At 40.5% G+C, this 12,546-nt stretch overlaps 1 protein-coding gene across 2 annotated transcripts in view; it reads left to right on the forward strand.

Moving 5' to 3' along the window:
* Window positions 1-12,546, forward strand: part of ZNRF3 (zinc and ring finger 3) — a 336,577-nt gene that overhangs the window by 231,635 nt on the left and 92,396 nt on the right. The gene's annotated exons all lie outside the window — the stretch shown is intronic.

Consider the following 12,546-nt stretch of genomic DNA (forward strand, 5'->3'; position numbering starts at 1 on the left):
TTATTTTGAATTTGTTGATTATGCAAATCTACTGTGTTGACTGATCCTTTAAGGAATACAGCTTATTCCATTGTTTTAATGTATGATAGTAGCTCAGTCACTCTTTGGAAGGAAGGGGTAAATTGCTGTTTCTAGGTTCTGGCTATTATCAATTTGGTCACCATTAGGATGTAGATATATAAATATTTTTATATCTTTAGGGAGCTTAGGGATATTAATGTGTAGCAGGTATGTCTTGGGACCCATGCCTATTGGGAGTTCTAACTGCCTACATAAGTTTATGACTTTATTCCACAGTTTCTTAATGTTAGGGCTCCTCCACCAGATGTGCATGTCGTCCCCTATGTGGCCACAATCCCTCCAGCATTTTGCTGTTTTAGTAGGTGATATCCTACGTAGTGTTTTCGGGACCCAGTGCCATCTTGTCAGTATCTTATAATATAGCTCTAAAAATAGTGTCACACAATTTATTATTTGTTTAGTGTTCGTTATGGCTTTTGTCCAGGTTTTAGGTTCTGCTATCTGTAGGTCACTTTCCCAAGCTAGTATATTGTGTGTTTTAGGTAGGATGGGGGTATCCAGTAAATATTGGTAGTGCATGGATAACGGTTTGTATCTTTGTTGTCCTGTTGTCCATCTGGACTCCCAGGGTGTCAGTGGCCGCGGTCTAGTGTGTAAAAATCCCCAGCTGTGCAGAAGAGATCTAAAGCGTATTGCTTCGAAGTTAAGTTTAGGGGGGAGACTGTGTCTCATTACCATTTCCTCATGGGAGGGCCACGCAGAGCCTGTGTAGAAATCGATCACTTTCATTATGTTTAAGTTAGACCACTGATTGGGGTTAGAGTCTGGTAGGCCACCTAGAAGGCCTCTTATGCTATGTATTGGAGATGGGTGCAGGGCGATAAGTGGGGAGTGTCTTAAGGCATGCCATAGTGAGAGGCAGTCTTTTATGACCGGGCTAAGTTGAGATATGGCGGGGGTATAATGGCGCGGCATCCAGATTAAGTCTGCCAGATATGTTATATGGGAGGGAGGCTTGCTCTATCTTGCACCACGTAGGATATTCTTTGGCTGGTCCCCATCCCGAGATGTGGGTCAGCATTGCTGCCTCGTAGCATTTTTTAAGGTTGGGGATGCTCAGGCCCCCTCTATCGATGGGGGCCTGAAGTATCTGTCGTGCTATTCTAGGACGCGTACCTGCCCAAATGTATGCGTTTACAATGGACTGGGATTTATCTAGAAGTGTCGTTGGGAGCTTTAATGGTAGGCATCTGAATAAATAGGTGAGCTTCGGGAGTAGCATCATTTTGAAAGCAGATATTCTACCCAGCCATGATATTTCTTTGTATCTAGGGAGTACTAGCATTTGTTTGAAGGTTTGCAGAAGTGAATGATAGTTAGCTGAGATAATCTGCGAAAAATCATGGGACAAGTTTACCCCTAGGTGTCTAATCCCTTTTGTATTCCACTTAAATTTATGCTGGAGCTGTAAGGGCTTAAGTTGGACCTCGGGTATTTATAAGGGGTATGCCTCTGTCTTGTCTACATTCAGTTTGTAATACGAGAGCGAGCCAAACAATTGGAATAATGTAAACAGGTGTGGCAGGGAAGATAGCGGTTCCGTTAAGAAGATTGTTAGGTCATCTGCAAAGAGGCTGAGGTTTTGGTATATACCATGGATATATATGCCTTTGATGTCCCGATTTGACCTGATGGCAGCCGCCAACATTTCAATGGCCAAAACAAAAAGTAGTGGGGAGAGAGGACATCCCTATCTGGTACCATTTTGCAAAGTGAAGGGGTCAGAGCAAAATCCCAGACCCCTTACCTTGGCTGTGGGGTATGAATATAAGGCCCCCACTGCTTTCCTAAACACCTCAGGGAGTCCCATGTCCTCGAGGACCTTCATCATATATTCCCAGCGCACCCTGTCGAACGCCTTCTCGGCATCGAACGCCAGGGTGAGCAAGGGGGCTTTCCGCTTCTACGAAGATATCGAGGAGCCGCCTAGTGCTATCTGTTCCCTGTCTATTGTAAACAAATCTTACCTGATCTCTGCGGATTATCCCTGGGAGCAATGGGCCAAGTCTAGTAGCTAATATTTTTGCAAATACCTTGATGTCCACATTAATTGGATAGATCGGTCAGTAGCTAGGGCACAGTTGAGGATCCTTGCCTTCTTTGGGTATCATTGTAATCATCGCCTCTAGGAACTCAGGAAATAGGGAACCTGTCTCAAGAGCTCCAGAGTACAATCTCTGGAGATATGGAGCTAATAGGTGACTATAGGTTCTGTAGAAGAGTGGGGTACAGCCATCTGGGCCTGGGGCCTTGTGTAGTTTTAGTGTCTTAATAGTTTTTTTAACTCCTAGGAAGGAGATAGGCTCAGCCAAGCGCGTCGCCTGTTGTTCGTCTAATTTTGGGAGCTTAAGTGAATTTAAGAACTCTGCTATGGTGCGTGAGTCCGCTTGTGTTGACCCTAAGTGGGTATTTAAGTTGTATAGGGTACTGTAATAATCCCGGAATTCTTTACCTATGTCTTTAGGGGAGTAAACAACTCTATAGTTAGACCTTATCTTTTAGATTCTATGTGATTTAGTGCGGGCTCTAAGCTTATTGGCCAGAAGTCTGTCTGCTCTATTCCCTTGGTAATAGTAGAGTTTACAGAGTCTTAGAAGATTATTCTTGACTCTAAGTATCTCCTTTGCCATTATCTCTGCCCGAAGGGCTCCTATACGGGAGGCCAGTATAGGGTTAGGGTCGACTTTATTCTATTTTTCTGTGTTCCTAAGGTCCCCAAACAGTTGCTCCACTGTCTCTCCGGATTTGCGCTGCTCTTTTAATTAGTGTCCCCCTAATGTATGCTTTCATGGACTCCCAAAGGGTATCATCTGAGATTGCACTATTGTCATTCAGGGGAAAAAACTCCTGTAGGTCTGCGTCTGTCTGTGCTGTCCAAGGATCAGCTATTAGGTAGTCCTGGAGTCGCCATGAGTGAGCAGCAGTACCTGGGGTATTGGAGTTTAGGGCCGCGATAACCATATCATGGTCAGACCAGGGGTAAATAGTTATTTTCGCGTCTTTTACTTTATCTAGGGTCCAGGAGTCACTAAAGATAGCGTCTATACGAGAATATGTGTGTGAGCAGTCGAGTAGAATGTGTAGTCACGTTCAGTAGTGTGGAGACACCGCCAAACATCAAATTGGTTGTGCCTTAGCATAGTATTTCTAAATCTCTTGGAGAGTAGGGAGGTTCTAGGATCAGTTTCCTCTGAGGTCTTTCTGTCTATCATAGGGTCCCATGTAACGACGTAGTCTCCAGCTATGAGAAGCGACCCTCTCCTAATTTGGGTCACCCTAAGAAGTACTTGGTTCAAGAACGTGTGTTGGTGGTCATTTGGGGCATATATGTTGACCAATGTATATAGGACATTGTTTAACTTACAAGCTATAATGAGATAGTGGCCCTCTGTGTCTCTGTCTATAACTATTGGTGAGTATGACACATTCCTATGAATGAGTACAGTCACCCCTCTCTTTTTTTTTTTGTATATGAGGCAGTCTCGCAAGTCGGCTATAGGGAAGATCTAACTGTGTGTGTGGATGGGTCTGTCCAATGGGTCTCCTGCAAGAATGCAACATCTATTTTATTGTGTTTGAGGGATCTCAGCAACAGACTCCGCTTTGTGGGTATATTCAATCCCTTACAATTAAGGGTAGAGATTGTCAAGGGCTGCATTTCTCTAAGTGTGTAGTTATCAGTGGGCAGCAGTGGGTTCCAGTCAGGTGAAGGGGGGAAGACAGGGTAACATAAGAAAAGAGGGAGTATAGAAAAGCAGAGAGAAACAAGTAGGTAGTTTTTAATAGTTGGTTACACATTGTAGCAGTCATAAGTTGTTGTAAGATGGCCAGCGCGTAGTTGCACTGCCCAAGGCTATGCTGGGGGCCCAGAATGTGGACTCCCAGGGTAACTCAAAGACAAGTATATATGTGTGTGTGTGTATATATATATATATATATATATATATATATATATATACATATATACATATATATACTTAAGAAGGGGGGGGGGGCAGTGCTAGCTTAATAATATGTCCCTTGAAAACAGTTTTTTGGGGGGTTTTGTTTGTAGAGATATAGGTTAGAGCTATTTGCTCAATATTAGATGGGATCATGGGTGCATATATACATTAAATCGAAAACAAAGTTACTTAACAAATAGCTGTAAGCTGGAATGGGTGCAGGGAATTGATGGGGTCTCTCTAAGGTATTTCGGCTATCAGCTCCTAACCCCTAACCATTAGAGCAGCAATTCAAGTAACATAATATAACAACAACATTAAACATTAGTGGAGGACGGGAGGGCAAGCATTTCCCGCCCGTCGCTGGTCTCAGTTCAACTGTAAAGGATACATAGTAAGGTTCACTGTAGGTAGCTTCAATGAAGGAGGTAAGAAGGAAGACAAGTTCTGTAAGTCCAGCCAGGGGAGAGTCTTATGGTGGTTGGCGTGGCGCACCTATTCTCCTAGCAGAGTGGGGTACTCTGTGAGGGAAGGGTTGCCATTCTGGTGCGTTGGCTCTTAAGGCAGGCGTCCAAGGTGACGAAGCAGCAGGTTCATCCGGTTCATCTGGGTGCAGCTTCCATCTTTAGAGTAATTGCTTGGCTTGTTGTGGGGTTAAGGCTGTGTATTGTTGACTATCCTTAGTGATAAGGAGTTTAACTGGAAAACCCCAACGGTGTCTGTCGTGTGCTCTGAGGATTTTGGTGTAATCAGCAAATGTCCTTCTTAAGAATAGAGTGTGGATTGATAGGTCAGGAAATATCTGTACCTGTTCAAATTTTTCAGGGAGTGTTTTGTTTTTCATGTTGCTGCTTTTTTTTATGCTTCACAATGAGGATGCAATATAATAGACACATTCATGTGTCACTGTATAAAAGTGAAGTTCAGATATACATACATTTTGGCATTTCCTTTTTCTATACCCACTGCAGTTTTTCTTAGCAGGGCTTCTAGAATTAAAACCTAAACTAGGTTTACTTATTGTGACCAACACACTTTTATTGACTGTTTTTAAAAGACATTTGAGACTTCTCTTGTCTCATCAATCACTGTATAATTATGGCCTCGGAGGTATGGAGTCCTCAGGCTTGTTATTTATTCTATGTCCTTTTTCTTTACTGCTGCTAAATTTACTTATCTAGTTGTACTGCCAAAACTTGCTCGCTTGTGCACCTCTGGGATTCTGTGTTTATAACCACTTCCAGATTATGGAGATGTAGTTTAAAAGCAATGTAACCTTATTGACCTGTACTGATTGGTGTAAATTGAGAATAGTTATGTCTTCAAATGTACTTCCTTCAGTATGGGTTCAGGAAAATAATAAATAAATATATATATATATATATATGTGTGTGTATATATATATTATCATTAGTCATTTAAGTGGCACAGTAGTCATATTGTCAACATGTATGAGTGCATTTCAGTTTTGAATATTGTTCTAGTGTTTACAGCGGCAAAGGCATAAATGCTGCGTGTGCCCGTGCATCAGTATTTAAACATTTCACTTTCTCAGCGAGAATTAGTGGTGACTTGTATGATGCAAATTACATTATGATTGAAGCAATGCATGATACAGGCTGTCTGAACAGGTGCACTGTTTAATAGAGGGTGCAGGCAGCGTGCACTAACAAAAATGCTAAGTTGCCGTTGTTTAGAAACGCTTATCCAATTATTGATCTACAAAAATCCACAAAGACAAAGATGAATTTTATAGAAATAAATATTAGCTAAAGTTTTCTAAAGGACTTGAATGTTTATCAGCGAGATGGCTGATTAAAAAGTGGTGTCAGAGGCATACTAGGGTGTTTAGCTGCATCTCCAATAACTTACCATAGAAATTGCTCTGTGTCTGCCGTGTGAATTGCATACATTTTTCACTCATAATTAAGCTTTTCATACTATTCTATTCTGAGAACGCTGGAAGATTATACAGAATGTCTTTGATTAGGATCAAAGGGGGGAAATAAACTCGTTTCCAAGAGTATTTGAGCGCTGTCTCTGCAGGAAAACAGCAGGTGATCCCTCAGTGCCCCATTTCTCATCCTCTCTGTTTCTTTCTCTCAGCACCCTCTGTGTATATCTCTTCTGCTGATTCTGTTCCCTGAAGCGTCCAGTGAGTCTGTTACCATGGTCCCTGGGAAGCTTTCCCTGCCATGTGCTGCTACAGAAACCCCTGAACCACCCACAGCTGGGGTACTACACACAGACCTTAAAGAGACAGACAGGCAATGTGTTGTTTACACAGCAGCATTTGTGACTAAAAATACCTGTGAGCTAGAATAGCGCACAGTACCAGCTCAGTACTGCACCCTGATGCATAAACTGAAGCTTATATGTATTTGTATGCACACACACCCACATTGCAGCCTGACATATAGTTTTCATCCTAGGTTCATTTATATCAATGATGCTGCAGAGCATTTTGCTTGGGAGTTGGCTCATGATGTCTTCAATTGGTTGTAAACATAAGAGTATAATCAATTTTGAGGCCCTGGCAGCAGATACAATTTAATAGAACATCACATGTTCAGGTTGTTTGATCATAAACAGAATACAAGCATGTAAATAAACTTGTTTACATCTGTATTTCTTTCATGTAATTAGCAAGAGTCCATGAGCTAGTGACGTATGGGATATACATTCCTACCAGGAGGGGCAAAGTTTCCCAAACCTTAAAATGCCTATAAATACACCCCTCACCACACCCACAATTCAGTTTTACAAACTTTGCCTCCGATGGAGGTGGTGAAGTAAGTTTGTGCTAGATTCTACGTTGATATGCGCTCCGCAGCAAGTTGGAGCCCGGTTTTCCTCTCAGCGTGCAGTGAATGTCAGAGGGATGTGAGGAGAGTATTGCCTATTTGAATGCAGTGATCTCCTTCTAAGGGGTCTATTTCATAGGTTCTCTGTTATCGGTCGTAGAGATTCATCTCTTACCTCCCTTTTCAGATCGACGATATACTCTTATATATACCATTACCTCTACTGATTCTCGTTTCAGTACTGGTTTGGCTATCTGCTATATGTAGATGAGTGTCCTGGGGTAAGTAAGTCTTATTTTCTGTGACACTCCTAGCTATGGTTGGGCACTTTGTTTATAAAGTTCTAAATATATGTATTCAAACATTTATTTGCCTTGACTCAGAATGTTCAACTTTCCTTATTTTTCAGACAGTCAGTTTCATATTTGGGATAATGCATTTTAATTTAACATTTTTTACCTTAAAATTTGACTTTTTCCCTGTGGGCTGTTAGGCTCGCGGGGGCTGAAAATGCTTCATTTTATTGCGTCATTCTTGGCGCGGACTTTTTTGGCGCAAAAATTCTATTTCCGTTTCCGGCGTCATACGTGTCGCCGGAAGTTGCGTCATTCTTTGACGTTATTTTGCGCCAAAAATGTCGGCGTTCCGGATGTGGCGTCATTTTTGGCGCCAAAAAGCATTTAGGCGCCAAATAATGTGGGCGTCTTATTTGGCGCGAAAAAATATGGGCGTCACTTTTGTCTCCACATTATTTAAGTCTCATTTTTTATTGCTTCTGGTTGCTAGAAGCTTGTTCTTTGGCATTTTTTCCCATTCCTGAAACTGTCATTTAAGGAATTTGATCAATTTTGCTTTATATGTTGTTTTTTTCTTTTACATATTGCAAGATGTTCCACGTTGCAACTGAGTCAGAAGTTACTTCAGGAAAGTCACTGCACAGTGCTGGAGCTACCAAGCTAAGTGTATCTGCTATAAACTTTTGGTATCTGTTTCTCCAGCTGTTATTTGTATTGCATGTCATGTCAAACTTATTAATGCAGATAAAATTTCCTTTAGTACTGTTACATTACCTGTTGCTGTTCCGTCAACATCTAATTTTCAGAGTGTTCCTGATAACATAAGAGATTTTATTTTTTATATCCATTAAGAAGGCTATGTCTGTTATTTCTCCTTCTAGTATACATAAAAGTCTTTTAAAACTTCTCTTTTTTCAGATGAATTTTTAAATGAACATCATCATTCTGATACTGATAATGGTTCTTCTGGTTCAGAGGTTTCTGTCTCAGAGGTTGATGCTGATAAATCTTTGTATTTGTTCAAGATGGAATTTATTCGTTCTTTACTTAAAGAAGTGTTATTTGCATTAGAAATAGAGGATTCTGGTCCTCTTGATTCTAAATGTAAACGTTTAAATAAGGTTTTTAAATCTCCTGTAGTTATTCCAGAAGTGTTTTATCTCCCTGATGCTATTTCTGAAGTAATTTCCAGGGAATGGAATAATTTGGGTAATTTATTTACTCCTTCTAGACGTTTAAGCAAATTATATCCTGTGCCATCTGACAGATTAGAGTTTTTTGAGACAAAAATCCCTAAGGTTATGGGGCTATCTCTACTCCTGCTAATGTACTACTATTCCTACGGCAGATAGTACTTCATTTAAGGATCCTTTAGATAGGAAAATTGAATCCTTTCTAAGAAAAGCTTACTTATGTTCAGGTAATCTTCTTAGACCTGCTATATTTTTAGCGGATGTTGCTGCAGCTTCAACTTTTTGATTAGAAGCTTTAGAGCAACAAGTAACAGATCATAATTTTATAGCATTATTATTATTCTATAACATGCTAATAATTTTATTGGTGATACCATCTTTTGATATCATTAGAGTTGATGTCAGGTATATGTCTCTAGCTATTTTAGCTAGAGAAGCTTTATGGATTAAACTTGGAATGCTGACATGTCTTCTAAGTCATCTTTGCTTTCCCTTTCTTTCCAGGGTAAATAATCATTTTAGTTCCTTTCCTTACAAGGAACAAAAGCCTGATCCTTCATCCTCAGGAGCGGTATCAGTTTGGAAACTATTTCCAGTTTGGAATATATCCAAGCCTTATAGAAACCTATAGCCAGCTCCTAAGTACCTATGAAGGTGCGGCCCTTATTCCAGCTCAGCTGGTATGGGGCAGATTACGTTTTCTTCAAAGAAATTTGGATCAATTCCGTTCTTAATCTCTGGTTTCAGAAACATTGTTTCAGAAAGGTACAGAATTGGCTTCAAGTTAAGGCCTCCTGCTAAGAGATTCTTTTCTTTCCCGTGTCCCAGTTAACACAGCAAAGGCTCAGCATTTCTGTAATGTGTTTCAGATCTAGAGTTGGCTGGAGTATTTATGCCAGTTCCAGTTCTGGAACAGGGGCTGGGGTTTTATTTTATCTCTTCATTTGTACCAAAGAAGGTCAATTCCTTCAGACCAGTTCCGGATCTGTCATTATTGAATCGTTATGTTAGGATACCAACATTCAAGATGGTTACTGTAGGACTATCCTGCCTTTTGTTTAGCAAGGGCATTATATGTCTACAATAGATTTACAGGATGTGTATCTGCATATTCCGATTCATCCAGATCACTTTTAGTGTCTGAGATTCTCTTTTTAGACAAGCATTACCAGTTTTGTGGCTCTACCGTTTGGTCTAGCCTCAGTTCCAAGAATTTTTTTCAAAGGTTCTCGGTGCCCCTTTTTTCTGTAATCAGAGAATAGGGTTTTGGTATTTCCTTATTTGGACGATATCTTGGTACTTGCTCAGTCTTCTCATTTTCGAAGAATCTCATACGAATCGACTTGTGTTGTTTCTTCAATTTCATGGTTGGAGGATCAATTTACCATTCAGTTCATTGATTCCTCAGACAAGGGTAACCTTTTTAGGTTTTTGTACATAAATTCAGTGTCTATGACTCTGTCCTTGTCAGACAAGAGAAGTTTAACATTGATATCAGCTTGTCAAAACCTTCAGTCACAATCATTCCCTTTGGTAGCCTTATGCATGGAAATGTTGGGTCTTAGGACTGCCGCATCAGATGCGATCTCCTTTGCTCGTTTTCACATGCGACCTCTTCAGCTCTGTATGCTGACCCAATGGTGCAGGGATTACTCAAAGATATCTCAATTAATATCTTTAAACCGATTTTACAACACTCTCTGACATGGTGGACAGATCACCATCGTTTAGTTCAGGGGGCTTCTTTGTTCTTCCGACCTGGACTATAATCTCAACAGATGCAAGTCTTACAGGTTGGGGAGCTGTGTGGGGGTATCTGACGGCACAAGGGGTTTGGGAATCTCAGGAGGTGAGATTTCCGATCAATATTTTGGAACTCCGTGCAATTTTCAGAGCTCTTCAGTCTTGGCCTCTTCTCAAGAGAGAGTTGTTCATTTGTTTTCAGATAGACAATGTCACAACTGTGGCATACATCAATCATCAAGGAGGGACTCACAGTCCTCTGGCTATGAAAGAAGTATCTCGAATTTTGGTTTGGGTGGAATCCAGCTCCTGTCTAATCTCTGTGGTTCATATCCCAGGTATGGACAATTGGAAAGCGGATTATCTCAGTCGCCAAACGTTGCATCCGGGCGAATGGTCTCTTCACCCAGAGGTATTTCTTCAGATTGTTCTAATGTGGAAACTTCCAGAAATAGATCTGATGGCTTCTCATCTAAACAAGAAACTTCCCAGGTATCTGTCCAGATCCCGGGATCCTCAGGCGGAGGCAGTGGATGCATTATCACTTCCTTGGAAGTATCATCCTGCCTATATCTTTCCGCCTCTAGTTCTTTTTCCAAGAGTAATCTCCAAGATTCTGAAGGAATGCTCGTTTGTTCTGCTGGTAGCTCCGGCATGGCCTCACAGGTTTTGGTATGCGGATCTTGTCCGGATGGCCTCTTGCCAACCGTGGACTCTTCCGTTAAGACCAGACCTTTTGTCTCAAGGTCCTTTTTTCCATCAGGATCCGAAATCCTTAAATTTAAAGGTATGGAGATTGAACGCTTGATTCTTGGTCAAAGAGGTTTCTCTGACTCTGTGATTAATACTATGTTACAGGCTCGTAAATCTGTATCCAGAGAGATATATTATAGAGTCTGGAAGACTTATATTTCTTGGTGTCTTTCTCATCATTTTTCTTGGCATTCTTTTAGAATACCGAGAATATTACAGTTTCTTCAGGATGGTTTAGATAAGGGTTTGTCCGCAAGTTCCTTGAAAGGTCAAATCTCTGCTCTTTCTGTTCTTTTTCACAGACAGATTGCTATTCTTCCTGATATTCATTGTTTTGTACAATCTTTGGTTCGTATAAAGCCTGTCATTAAGTCAATTTCTCCTCCTTGGAGTTTGAATTTGGTTCTGGGGGCTCTTCAAGCTCCTCCATTTGAACCTATGCATTCATTGGATATTAAATTACTTTCTTGGAAAGTTTTGTTCCTTTTGGCCATCTCTTCTGCCAGAAGAGTTTCTGAATTATCTGCTCTTTCTTGTGAGTCTCCTTTTCTGATTTTTCATCAGGATAAGGCGGTGTTGCGAACTTCTTTTGAATTTTTACCTAAGTTGTGAATTCCAACAACATTAGTGGAGACATTGTGGTTCCTTCATTATGTCTTAATCCTAAGAATTCTAAGGAGAAATCGTTGCATTCTTTGGATGTTATTAGAGCTTTGAAATATTATGTTGAAGCTACTAAGTCTTTCCGAAAGACTTCAAGTTTATTTGTTATCTTTTCCGGTTTTTGAAAGGCCAGAAAACTTCTGCCATTTCTTTGGCATCTTGGTTGAAATCTTTAATTCATCTTGCCTATGTTGAGTCGGGTAAGACTCCGCCTCATAGGATTACAGCTCATTCTACTAGGTCAGTTTCTACTTCCTGGGCGTTTAGGAATGAAGCTTCGGTTGATCAGATTTGCAAAGCGGCAACTTGGTCCTCTTTGCATACTTTTACCAAATTCTACCATTTTGTTGTATTTTCTTCTTCTGAAGCAGTTTTTGGTAGAAAAGTACTTCAGGCAGCGTTTTCAGTTTGAATCTTCTGCTTATGTTTTTTCATTAAACTTTATTTTGGGTGTGGATTATTTTCAGCAGGAATTGGCTGTCTTTATTTTATCCCTCCCTCTCTAGTGACTCTTGTGTGGAAAGATCCACATCTTGGGTAGTCATTATCCCATACGTCACTAGCTCATGGACTCTTGCTAATTACATGAAAGAAAACATAATTTATGTAAGAACTTACCTGATAAATTCATTTCTTTCATATTAGCAAGAGTCCATGAGGCCCGCCCTTTTTTTGTGGTGGTTATGATTTTTTTGTATAAAGCACAATTATTCCAATTCCTTATTTTATATGCTTTCGCACTTTTTTCTTATCACCCCACTTCTTGGCTATTCGTTAAACTGAATTGTGGGTGTGGTGAGGGGTGTATTTATAGGCATTTTAAGGTTTGGGAAACTTTGCCCCTCCTGGTAGGAATGTATATCCCATACGTCACTAGCTCATGGACTCTTGCTAATATGAAAGAAATGAATTTATCAGGTAAGTTCTTACATAAATTATGTTTTCATTTGCCCTTTAGGCAGCTTGAGAAATCACTGCAATGCACAGATATACCTTCTTGCATTCTTATCCATAAGTTTGGGAACAAGTACACTTTACTATTCTCTCCCTATCCCTCCATTCCCACACA

The sequence above is a fragment of the Bombina bombina genome, chromosome 2 (genome assembly GCF_027579735.1).
Source record: "Bombina bombina isolate aBomBom1 chromosome 2, aBomBom1.pri, whole genome shotgun sequence".
NCBI classification, from domain to species: domain Eukaryota; kingdom Metazoa; phylum Chordata; class Amphibia; order Anura; family Bombinatoridae; genus Bombina; species Bombina bombina.